Genomic DNA, 11,091 nt, shown 5'->3' with positions numbered 1-11,091 from the left:
AAATTTTATATTTTATATTTTATATTTATTTAAATTTAAAAAATAAATTTGTTTTCATATAAATAATAAATAACTCAAAAATTAAAAAATTAAAAATTAAATAGTAGTAATTTAATAAATAAAATTTTTATTTAAATATATTTTAATTCATAAAATATTCATAAAATTTTATATTTTATATTTTATATTTATTTAAATTTAAAAAATAAATTTGTTTTCATATAAATAATAAATAACTCAAAAATTAAAAAATTAAAAATTAAATAGTAGTAATTTAATAAATAAAATTTTTATGTAAATATATTTTAATTCATAAAATATTCATAAAATTTTATATTTTATATTTATTTAAATTTAAAAAATAAATTTGTTTTCATATAAATAATAAATAACTCAAAAATTAAAAAATTAAAAATTAAAAAAATAGTAATTTAATGAATAAAATTTAAATTTAAATATATTTTAATTCATAAAATATTCATAAAATTTTATATTTTATATTTATTTAAATTTAAAAAATAAATTTGTTTTTGTATAAATAATAAATAACTAAAAAATTAAAAATTAAAGAGTAGTAATTTAATAAATAAATTTTTTATTTAAATATATTTTAATTTATAAAATTTTATAATTATAATTAATAAGTAGTTGAAAAGAGCGATGGATATACAAGAGTGATGTATATACATGGCATAATTTTTATTCATAAAATTTCATAACACTTAACAAATCATTCAAATTTGTAATACTTTATTTGTCGCCCAAATTGTAGATAGCGACAATCGATAAGTCTTGGACCAAAATCGGAAATCGTGGTTGCCATGAATTTTGGAATGGTCTACAAGCCTTTTTAGCAATGGCATCAGAACATAAGGATTGTGATGGAAGAATTCGATGTCCTTGTGTAAGATGTATAAATAGTAGGTTTGAAAAAATAGATAGGGTTAGAGCACACGTATTTGATCGAGGTTTCATGCAAGGATATGAGAAGTGGATTTATCACGGCGAGCCTGAGGATGTTGTCGATGATGTAGCGATTCTTAGATGTTGAATCAGAGGATGAAATGATTCCTATTCTAGAAGACTTCTTTCCCCCAACAACAGAGGATGTACAAGGAGAAGATGAACAACCAACCACAAACCCTCATTTTGATGACTTATTTGAGGAAATTGAAGCTGAATTGTATCCCGGTTGTGATTGGATTTCGTCTCTCAACTTTTTAGCAAAGCTATTGCATTTAAATGTTAGAGGAAAAATTCCTAATAACATCTTTGAAGAATTGTTGAAGCTTTTAAAGTTTGCATTTCCGAAGGAAAATAATATTCCAGCAACTTACTACGAGGCAAAAAAGAGATTGAAGAAATTAGGCTTGGGTTATGACTCTATCCATGTGTGTTTGTATAATTGTTGCCTATTTTATAAGGAGAATGCATCGAAGGAGGCTTGTCCAGTTTGCGGAACTAGTCGTTGGGTTACTTCCGAGAACGGCAAAGCAAAAAAAGTTCCTTGCAAAGTCATGCGATATTTTCCGTTGACACCTCGACTTAAAAGATTATGTAGTTCGAGGATTACAGCGAAGAGCATGATATGGCATCATACTGGAAAATCTAAAGATGATGGGGTGTTGCGACACCCGGTCGATGGTTTAGCTTGGAAAGACTTTGATGCAAAACATCCCGAGTTTGCAAGGGACCCAAGAAATGTTCGACTTGGGTTAGCTGCTGATGGGTTTAATCCATTTTGCAAAGGGCATTAGCGGCGGGACCACGCCGCTATTACTCCGCCGCTATTAATAGTATTAGCGGCGGACCCCTTTTTTGGCCGCTAATACTATTAATAGCGGTCAAGCAATAGCGGCGGACCAATAGCGGCCGAGGTCCGCCGCTATTGCCCTTTAGCGGCCAGAATGGGTACTAATAGCGGCAGAGGCGTCCGCCGCTATTAGTGTCCAATGTTGTAGTGACCATTGAGTTTTCGTGGTATCCAATTGACCTCCCATAGGTCTAGATTTCCATTCAATGTTTGGAACTTGGTAACTAAATCCTTAATGTTATGGTTCAGCTCAGGCTTGTTGTTACTATTACAATTCACAACACCCACGACCCCTGCAGAATCGCTTTGAAAAATCACCAGTTTGAGCCCAAGCTGAACCGCAGCTTCCGCACCATAATAGAGAGAAGCAATTTCTTTAGCAAGAGGATCACGATAGAGGAGTTTAGTAGTGAATACACTTGTTAGAGCGCCCTTCTCATTTTGGAAGATTAAAGCACCTGCTGAAAGCCGATTGCCAATAGCTACATCTGTGTTACACATGCTCCAATTGGTAGGGGGAGGGAGCCATTCAATCTGGAGTGGAGTGTGCATTCTATTTTTCGTCAAGTTCAGCCAATTTGCAATTGAGGTGGTGCATAATAACATTAATCGGAGTTGGATGGTTATTGTGGATTATGGAATTCCTCACTTTCCATATTTTCTCCATAATTATAGCTGATCCTTCAAGAAGAGTGTTGAAGTTGAGACTCAAAGGCCTTTTCTTCCTCCTGTTTGAACCAGTTTATCCATTGAACCCAATCTGTGGCATGACTCTCAGTTGTCCTGATGTGCCAATTGCATCCAAACCAGATGGCTCTGGCAAATTGGTAATCCCAAAAGAGGTGGAAAGAGTCTTCCACTACCATTGTGCAAAAAGGACAGTAAGGATCCGATAAGCCACAGACATTGAGGATTTTGCTTCTAGTGAGGAGGCAATCTGATAGGACCCTCCACCACATCATTTTCGACCTGATATGCATTTTGGCACCCCAAACTAGTCGCCATTTCTCATTTTCATTAGAATTAGGCTCAAGGTTCTTGATGGTTCTGTAGGCGGATTTGATGCTGAATTGACCATTAGCTTCAGGCAGCCAAAGCCACGAGTCATCCACGGGGGAGTTCGGCAATGTTATGTTGAGTATTCGTTTGGTGTCATCATGCTGAAACCATTGACAAACAAGTTCTTCCTTCCAGCTATTGTCCCGAATAAAGTTGTTTACCATACTAATCCCTCCAGTTGCATCCCTCTGAGGTTTCGGTTGGAGGTCTCCTCCCGGGACCCAAGGGTGGAACCAAATGGATGTATCTTTCGCGTTCCCAATCTTTCTGCAAATTCCTTTGTGAATAAATTGTCTTGCGTTGAGGATTTCTTTTCACATTATTGAATCTGTAGGCTGAGCTTTCATGTCAAGGAAATTATTGTACTTAAAAATTTAGTTACACAATTGTACTTGAAATTGTGTTTCTAACGAAAATTCTTAGGTCTGCCACTAACTCCATGTTTCCTATTATCTCAAACTGAATCATAATTTTTACAAGATCCATGTATACATAGACGACTAAAGAAGCTCTTTTTTTTTTTTAAATAAAGCGTATATATATTAGAAGGAAACAACTAGTCAGACCTCACGGTCATTACAGAAAATATTACTCGGAATAGTAGAGACTTCTACCATACCAGAAATATTGTTGGCAAACGCCCACTTGGCCACATTATGGGCCGCAAAATTACAGTTTCTAGAAATATAAGATAAATTACAACAAGTGAAAAAAGTAGAGAGATGTTTGCATTGTCTTGCGTAGTTCTCAAGCTGCCAAAAGGATTCGACACCCTTTAGGTTCTTGATCACCATCTTAGAATCACTCTCCACCATAACAAAAGGGTGATGCATTGTGGCCGCCGTCTCCAAAGCTAACATACAAGCCGCCGCTTCCCCGATAAGAGAGTCAGTGAAGTGAAGCTTGTTAGTCGCCACCCACAAAATTGATTCCGTATGATCTCTGGCAATTGCCACCGCACACATGGATTCCACCCCGACTCTGACATCACATTTGATCTTGACCCAATCCTCAGGTGGGGGGGACCAACCCAGAGTATCAGCAACCTGTCGAGACTTGAGCAAACTGGATCCATAATCAGCGTAACAATAATTTATAGAGTCAATATAATATTTCAAGCTACCCATATTGTTATTATGAACCTTGTCGTTTCGAGCCCTCCAAATCGTGTCAACCACGATAGAAGCATAAAGGAATAAACCATCTGTATCCACTCCTCTGGTCCTAAGGTTCCAAAGAAAACTAACCCAGTCCCACATACGGGCCCCAGATTCCACAACAGGCATAACTCCCCAAGGGGAAGATCTCCAAAGGTGAGACGCCAGATCACAATAGAGAAATAAATGCTCCATAGTTTCATCACCATTACCACAAAAGGGGCAAGTGGTTTCATCAATAATCATTCTCTTATAAAGGATAGCCCTAACAGGTAGTGCATTCGAGAGGATACTCCACCAAAGGACTTTGTGACGCTCCAAAACTTTTGAACTCCACAGCTTGTTCCAAAGGTTCGGAGCTACATTACACAAGGGAGCCCGTCTCATAGCTTGGATAAGATAGGCCGATTTGGTAGAGAATCGACCATTAGAGTTCTTAGTCCAGATCCATCTATCCCTACCCTGACCACTCGGTTTACCGCCCCTCAAGATACTATTAACTGTTTCCCTGTGAAAGAGATCATTGAGCTTCCGAATGTCCCAATTCCTGTCAGGTAAAAGCAGATCCGACACAAATTCAGGTTTCCCTGGTAGTTGTGCTTGGGCTTAGGGTAAAAATCCCTGCCATGTATAACCCATGGGTCATTCCAAATGCTTGTATCGCTCCCATCAGCTATCAGTTTGCAAGCCCCTTCCTTTAGAATCTCTTTTGTACGCACCACATTCCTCCGAAACCAGGAGTTAGAACTCTTAACATCACAATCAAAGAATTGTCTACCCCGCAGGTATTTCGCTCTAAGCACCTTACAGCATAATGACTGGTTCTCATTGAGAAGATCCCAACCCCACTTGGCTAAAAGGGCTTGGTTCATTTCCAAAGATTTTCGAAATCCAAGACCGCCTTGAGACTTGGGTAGACACAGGTGGTCCCAAGCCCTAAGACAGATCCCTCTGTTACCTTGTTCACATCCCCACCAAAAGTCTCTTACCATCCCATCAATACTTGAAGCCAGTTTTTTTGAGAGTTTCGTCGTTTGCATGGTATAAACAGGCAATGTAAGGCCAACAGATTTGATCAACGTGGCACGACCTGCCTTAGAAAGTGATTTTAATTTCCACCCATGCAACTTCTTAACCAAATTATCCAGGATGAAGTTGAAATCGGCATCCTTCTGACGGGATCTAAACAAGTGGAGTCCCAGATAATTTATGTTTCCCATCCCACAATTGAGCCCCAGAGCCTGTTTAATACTCCTCTTCATCCCGATACTTGTATTACCAGAGAAGAAAATGGATGTTTTGAGCTTGTTAATACTTTGGCCTGACCAATCGCAGAATTTCTCTAAACACTGCCACATCCCCTTGGCTTCAATCAAATTTGCCCTGCCCACCAGAATTAGATCACCGGCAAAGAAAAGGTGGGACAGAGATGGGCCATCTTTACTCAACTTGATACCTTTTATATTTCCACAGTTTAGGCCATTCTCAAGGATACGTGAAAGAATTTCCGCTGCCCAGATAAAAATGTAAGGGGAGAGGGGATCCCCTTGCCGAATGCCACATTCTGGGATAAACCCACTAATCTTCCTACCATTGAGTAGGAGGTTGAAAGATGTCGTTGTGAGGCATTGTCGGACCCAAAGGCGAAACTTCTCAGGAGCCCTGAAGCTGCACAGGACATGATCAATAAAAGACCAGCTTAACTTATCATACGCTTTAACTAAGTCAATTTTGATAGTAAAAAAACCCTCCTTCCCTTTCTTTTTCTTGAACGAATGGATAATCTCTTGGATTAAGACATTATTATCCTGAATGCTCCTGCCCGGGACAAAAGCAGCTTGGGTAGGACAAATCAGTCTTGGGAGGATCGCTCTAACTCTGTTAGCAATAACTTTGGAGATCACCTTATAGATGACATTGCACAGGGCAATCGGTCTAAACTGAGACACTTTCTTTGGGTTAGGGACTTTAGGAATGAGTGTCACATTAGTAGTGTTGAAGCCCCTATGTAAATTTCCAGTGAGGAAGAAGTCTGTCACAGCATCACAGAAATCCTTCCCTACCGAGTTCCAATAACGTTTGAAGAAGAGAACAGACATTCCATCCGGCCCCGGAGCCTTCAAACTACCCATCGAGAACAGTGTTTGTCTTATTTCTTCATGACAAGGGATAACCTCCAGCCTTGCTTGTTCTGATGGGGAGAGGTGGTCCGAAATCAGGTGGTCTAAGCTTTCCAAAGGCCCCTGGGGCGGGTTTTTAAAAATATTCCCCAGAAAATCAGTGAATTCTTTACCAATTGCATCTCGATCAGTTAACCAAACCCCATCCGTACTCAGGATGCTCTCCACTGAGTTCCTTCTATTCCGAATTGTAGCCGAGAGGAAGAAGAACTTGGAACATTTATCACCATCCTTGATCCACGAAACACGAGATCTTTGCTGCCAGTAAATTGACTTCCGTCTTAGGGCCTCATTAAGATTATTCCTTATCTCCACCTCCTGAGCCCAAGATCTAGTACCCGCAGGAATACTTTGGATAAGTTGTAACTGGTCTTGTAGCTTGGAAATGCACGTATCCAACTTGTCGTATTGCTCCCGGTTCCAATTGAGCAGAGCAAGTCGCGATGCACCCACTCTCTTATAAACTCTGGCTGGGGCCCAATCATGGGAAACAGATCCCCACGCATGTTCCACAATTAAGGAGCTACGGGGGTCCCTGGTCCACTAGGCCTCGAAACGAAAAAGGACGTCTGCTCCTGGATTCCTGGGAAGCAGACTTAATAAAGAGAGGTCTATGATCAGAATTGCAGGTGGCAAGAGATTGAACTACCACCCTAGGAAAGAGTCTTAGCCAATCATCATTGCCAAGAGCTTTATCCAGGGCTGACTTGATGTGCCTGTTGCCATCTCTATGATTGTCCCAAGTCATGCAATCCCCTTTCATTGGTAAGTCAACCAGAGCGTGATCATTGATGAGGTTTGAGATAAAGGGGATAAACTGGTCCTTTCCCCGGGATCCTACTCTCTCCGAGTCACTCAGCACAAAATTCACATCCCCAAGGATCAGCCAAGGTCCTCCGAACTTACGACCAAGCTCCATCCAGTTAGACCAAAAGAGCCTCTTTTCATGGTAATAAGGGGGCCCGTACACACAAGAAAGTAACCAAGGATTCCTAGGAGGGTCCGAATAAACAAGAACGGAAATCTGATTTTTCGAGATCATAATAGTTTCAAACATAAACCCCTCTTTCCAAGCCAAAATAATACCCCCCGCAAGCCCCACAGCCGGAAAAACAATATTATGATAAAAATGGAGATATTTAAGAGTACTTACCAAACTTGTAGCTTCCACTTTTAATTCGGTAATGAAGATAAAATCAGGATCGCACGACCGAATTAGGGCTTTTAATTCCAGAACTGTAGAGGTCCGCCCTAACCCTCTACAGTTCCAAGCCACACCTCTCATGGCTCCTGTGGAGGAGGAACATCGTCCACCTCCACAACGGTCAAAATCACCTCATTTGCACCGACCGCCGAGCCCACATCATCAATTTGAACCAAATTCATTGGCGGAATTGAGAGATCCGCCAAACGGGCCTTGGCCTTCCAAGCCGTCAGTCTAGAGGACTGTCCCAGAGAAACTGGCATGTTAACTTGCAGAGATACATTTGCGGAGGTCTTAGAACTCCCCTACTTGGCCACTTCATTACTATCAAGAGGCTCATCTTGTTGAAAATTAATCTCTTGTCTAAGATTTGAGCTATTTTTTGATTGTTCCAACAGGTCCAAAAGGCCCAAAGAACTTTGCCCAATCTTCAAACTCATGTGACATTCACTGGGCCCACACGACACCCTACTTTTATCCTTTGATTTAATAGTCACACTTTTCTCCTTCCTCAATTTATTCAGTCCCATAGAGTCACACGACCCACATAAATCTGAACCATTAATATTATGCCCGGGCCCCACATCAAAAACATCTTTTGAAATCCTATGACCCATCACATGACAAGGGGAGGCACGGGCCTCAACATTTGGCCCAAAAACACAGATTTTACAGTTCAGCCCATAAAGAAAAAAATAGTTAGGGGCAGCCTGGGGCCCAATCGTACCCTTCCTAACTAGCTCCATCACAACCCAAGCCAGCTGGCCCACATGCCCAATAGAAGAGCACGGGTTGACCGAGTCAACCAGACAATTCACATCATCTCTCCCAAAGATACCCCCTTCCCCATGAAAATTTGAAATAGGCTCTATAATAGGAACAATATCAGGTATCTTTCCCAACACCAGGATAGTTGAAAGAGAGTCCACACTAGATTTGGCAAAAAATTTCCCCACCGACTCTGCCACCTTAGGACGCCACACCCAACGGTCAGAAACCGTTCCCTGTCTCATCAACGACAGTCTACGTCCAGGTAACAATGCACAAGACCGGGCAACCGAAGTGACGCAAGGAGGCAAGACATCAACCCCCCATGCCGGCACCGGGGAAGAGACCTCATCCATGACCTCTAGACCATCAATCAAAGCCACACTAGAGCTGCCAGTCCTTCCCCGAGGAAGAAAGTGAACCTCCCACCTAAGATTGGGAATAGAGATGACGAAAGAAGTAACCAATGTTGAGGCAGCAAGGCTCTTTAAGGAATGTACAAGCAAAATCTGCATCAAAACAACCACTACTTCCAAGTAATCCCAATTCGAAAAATGTTGCACTTAGAAAACCTTGTCACCCAAAAACTTGAAGCAATTAATGGGCAGTGGTCTGGAATTGAGTGCTTTGGTAACAGAGCAGATGTGATAAAGAATTCGACAAGACATGGTCATATATCCAAAGCTCACACGATCCAAGTCACTCATGGGTTGCTAAAAAAAAAACAGATGTAGAACTTGATTATAAGAAAGAGACTAACCCAGAACATAAAAAAGAAAGTTTTTTTCCCTTGAAAGCTTCTACACAAACACTCCAAATACAGAACCCACTTTTATCTCATCTACGAAAAGAGTTCCAAAGCTTGAAACAAAGAAGAGAAAGGGAAAACAGAGCGCCCGCACCCCCCTAAAACCAGGTCAACATACCACTACCACAACTGGAAACCAAAGCACAAAGAAGAAAAGCTCTCACAAACACCTAACACAGAACTCACCCTGGACCCAAACTAGTAGCACAACCCAAAAGTAAATAAATAAAAAATAAATAAAATAAAATAAAATAAAAAAATCCCTGCCCTAAACGCTCCTCTCACGATCTCTCTCTCTGAGCTCTAAACAAATGATCCACAGGCTACACCCTAACAGATAACAGGTGTAAGATCATAGATTATCAAAACCACATTGGTGTTGACACAAATTTAGGAGCGATGAAGAGCACCGCTGACGGAGGTGCATTCAAGAAACAAGATGAAAAATCTCTCTCTCTCTCTCTCTCTCTCTCTCTCTCTCTCTCTCTCTCTCTCTCTCTCTCTCTCTCTCTCTCTCTCTCTCTCTCTCTCTCTCTCTCTCTCTCTCTCTCTCTCTCTCTCTCTCTCTCTCTCTCTCTCTCTCTCTCTCTCTCTCTCTCTCTCTCTCTCTCTCTCTCTCTCTCTCTCTCTCTCTCTCTCTCTCTCTCTCTCTCTCTCTCTCTCTCTCTCTCTCTCTCTCTCTCTCTCTCTCTCTCTCTCTCTCTCTCTCTCTCTCTCTCTCTCTCTCTCTCTCTCTCTCTCTCTCTCTCTCTCTCTCTCTCTCTCTCTCTCTCTCTCTCTCTCTCTCTCTCTCTCTCTCTCTCTCTCTCTCTCTCTCTCTCTCTCTCTCTCTCTCTCTCTCTCTCTCTCTCTCTCTCTCAGTTAATCGTTTGGTTAATTTTCTTAGACAACATCAACCACCACACTTTAGTCAATTAGATATTGCAATAGTGACGTGTTTACCTAAGGTCAATCATTTGTATAGTAATTATTTTCACTCACAAGTTTAAAATATATCTCAATAAAAATATTTTCATTCATGAGTTTAAAATGTATCTCACTAAAATACTACTTTATAGGTACATATTTTAATAAAAATTTAACAATTTAGTCCATTTAATTAGGTTAATTCATAATGTAAACAATATAAAATAATTTCAATTTTCTTTCCAATCAATTTCTAATAAAACAAAATTTTCTTCTCAATCAATATTTCAATAACTAATTCACCTCCAGATGAAATGTCTATGTTGAACATCCCCATATTGTCAATAAGAAAAGTGAATTTGAACTGGATAAGGACTTGGTAAGAACATCATCAAGTTGTCGTTTTGAGACACATACAAAGTTTTTTAAGCATTCTTGATAGTGAATAGTCTTTTTCTAGACAAGACAAATCTCCAAAAATAAACTAAAAGGTCTATTTTCTTATTCCATACCTATTAATTTTTAGACGATTACATATTTATAATAGGCTCTACACACCACTTGCAAATTACTAATAATGCCTTAGTAATATTTTCATAGCGTAACAATTCCTGATTGAATTCTTTCGTGAACATTACAATCAATCTCTAGCTTCATTGCGCTAACGAAAATGGGAGTTGCAGCAATGTGAATGAAGGGCGGATAGATTACCACAGTAACAGTATATGTCGTTTATGTACAAAGTATCTTTTGAGGAAGGCTATCAACCAAATTAGTTCACAGCTTGTACTTGCTATTGCTTATATGACAAAATCTCCGAGTAAGATGCAAAACCTTGTGATAGAGCACCTATTATCAAGACATTCCCCAATGAGAATTAATAAAGGCTTCTAATTGCAATGAAGGCTGAAAGGAATGTTCTCTTATTAGGGATATTGCAAACTCTAATAAAAATTAGAATACTTTAAAGATATTGTTAGTGAGTTGTATAGTTAATGATAGTCTTGTAAAGTTTGGTTCAGTTTCTGTTTGTCTTGGTTTATGGACTAGTGCTAATGCTAGATTCTTTTCCACTCTTGTATATGTACTTTCCTCAGCCTGTAATTTCTCGAGATATTAATGAAGGCTTTACTCCCGGTTACTCCAGCTTTTTCTTCTTTACACTTAACAAAACCAGGTATAATTTGGTTTAGGCT

The sequence above is a fragment of the Cannabis sativa genome, chromosome 7 (genome assembly GCF_029168945.1).
Source record: "Cannabis sativa cultivar Pink pepper isolate KNU-18-1 chromosome 7, ASM2916894v1, whole genome shotgun sequence".
NCBI classification, from domain to species: domain Eukaryota; kingdom Viridiplantae; phylum Streptophyta; class Magnoliopsida; order Rosales; family Cannabaceae; genus Cannabis; species Cannabis sativa.
Note: the sequence above shows the minus strand (reverse complement) of the source record.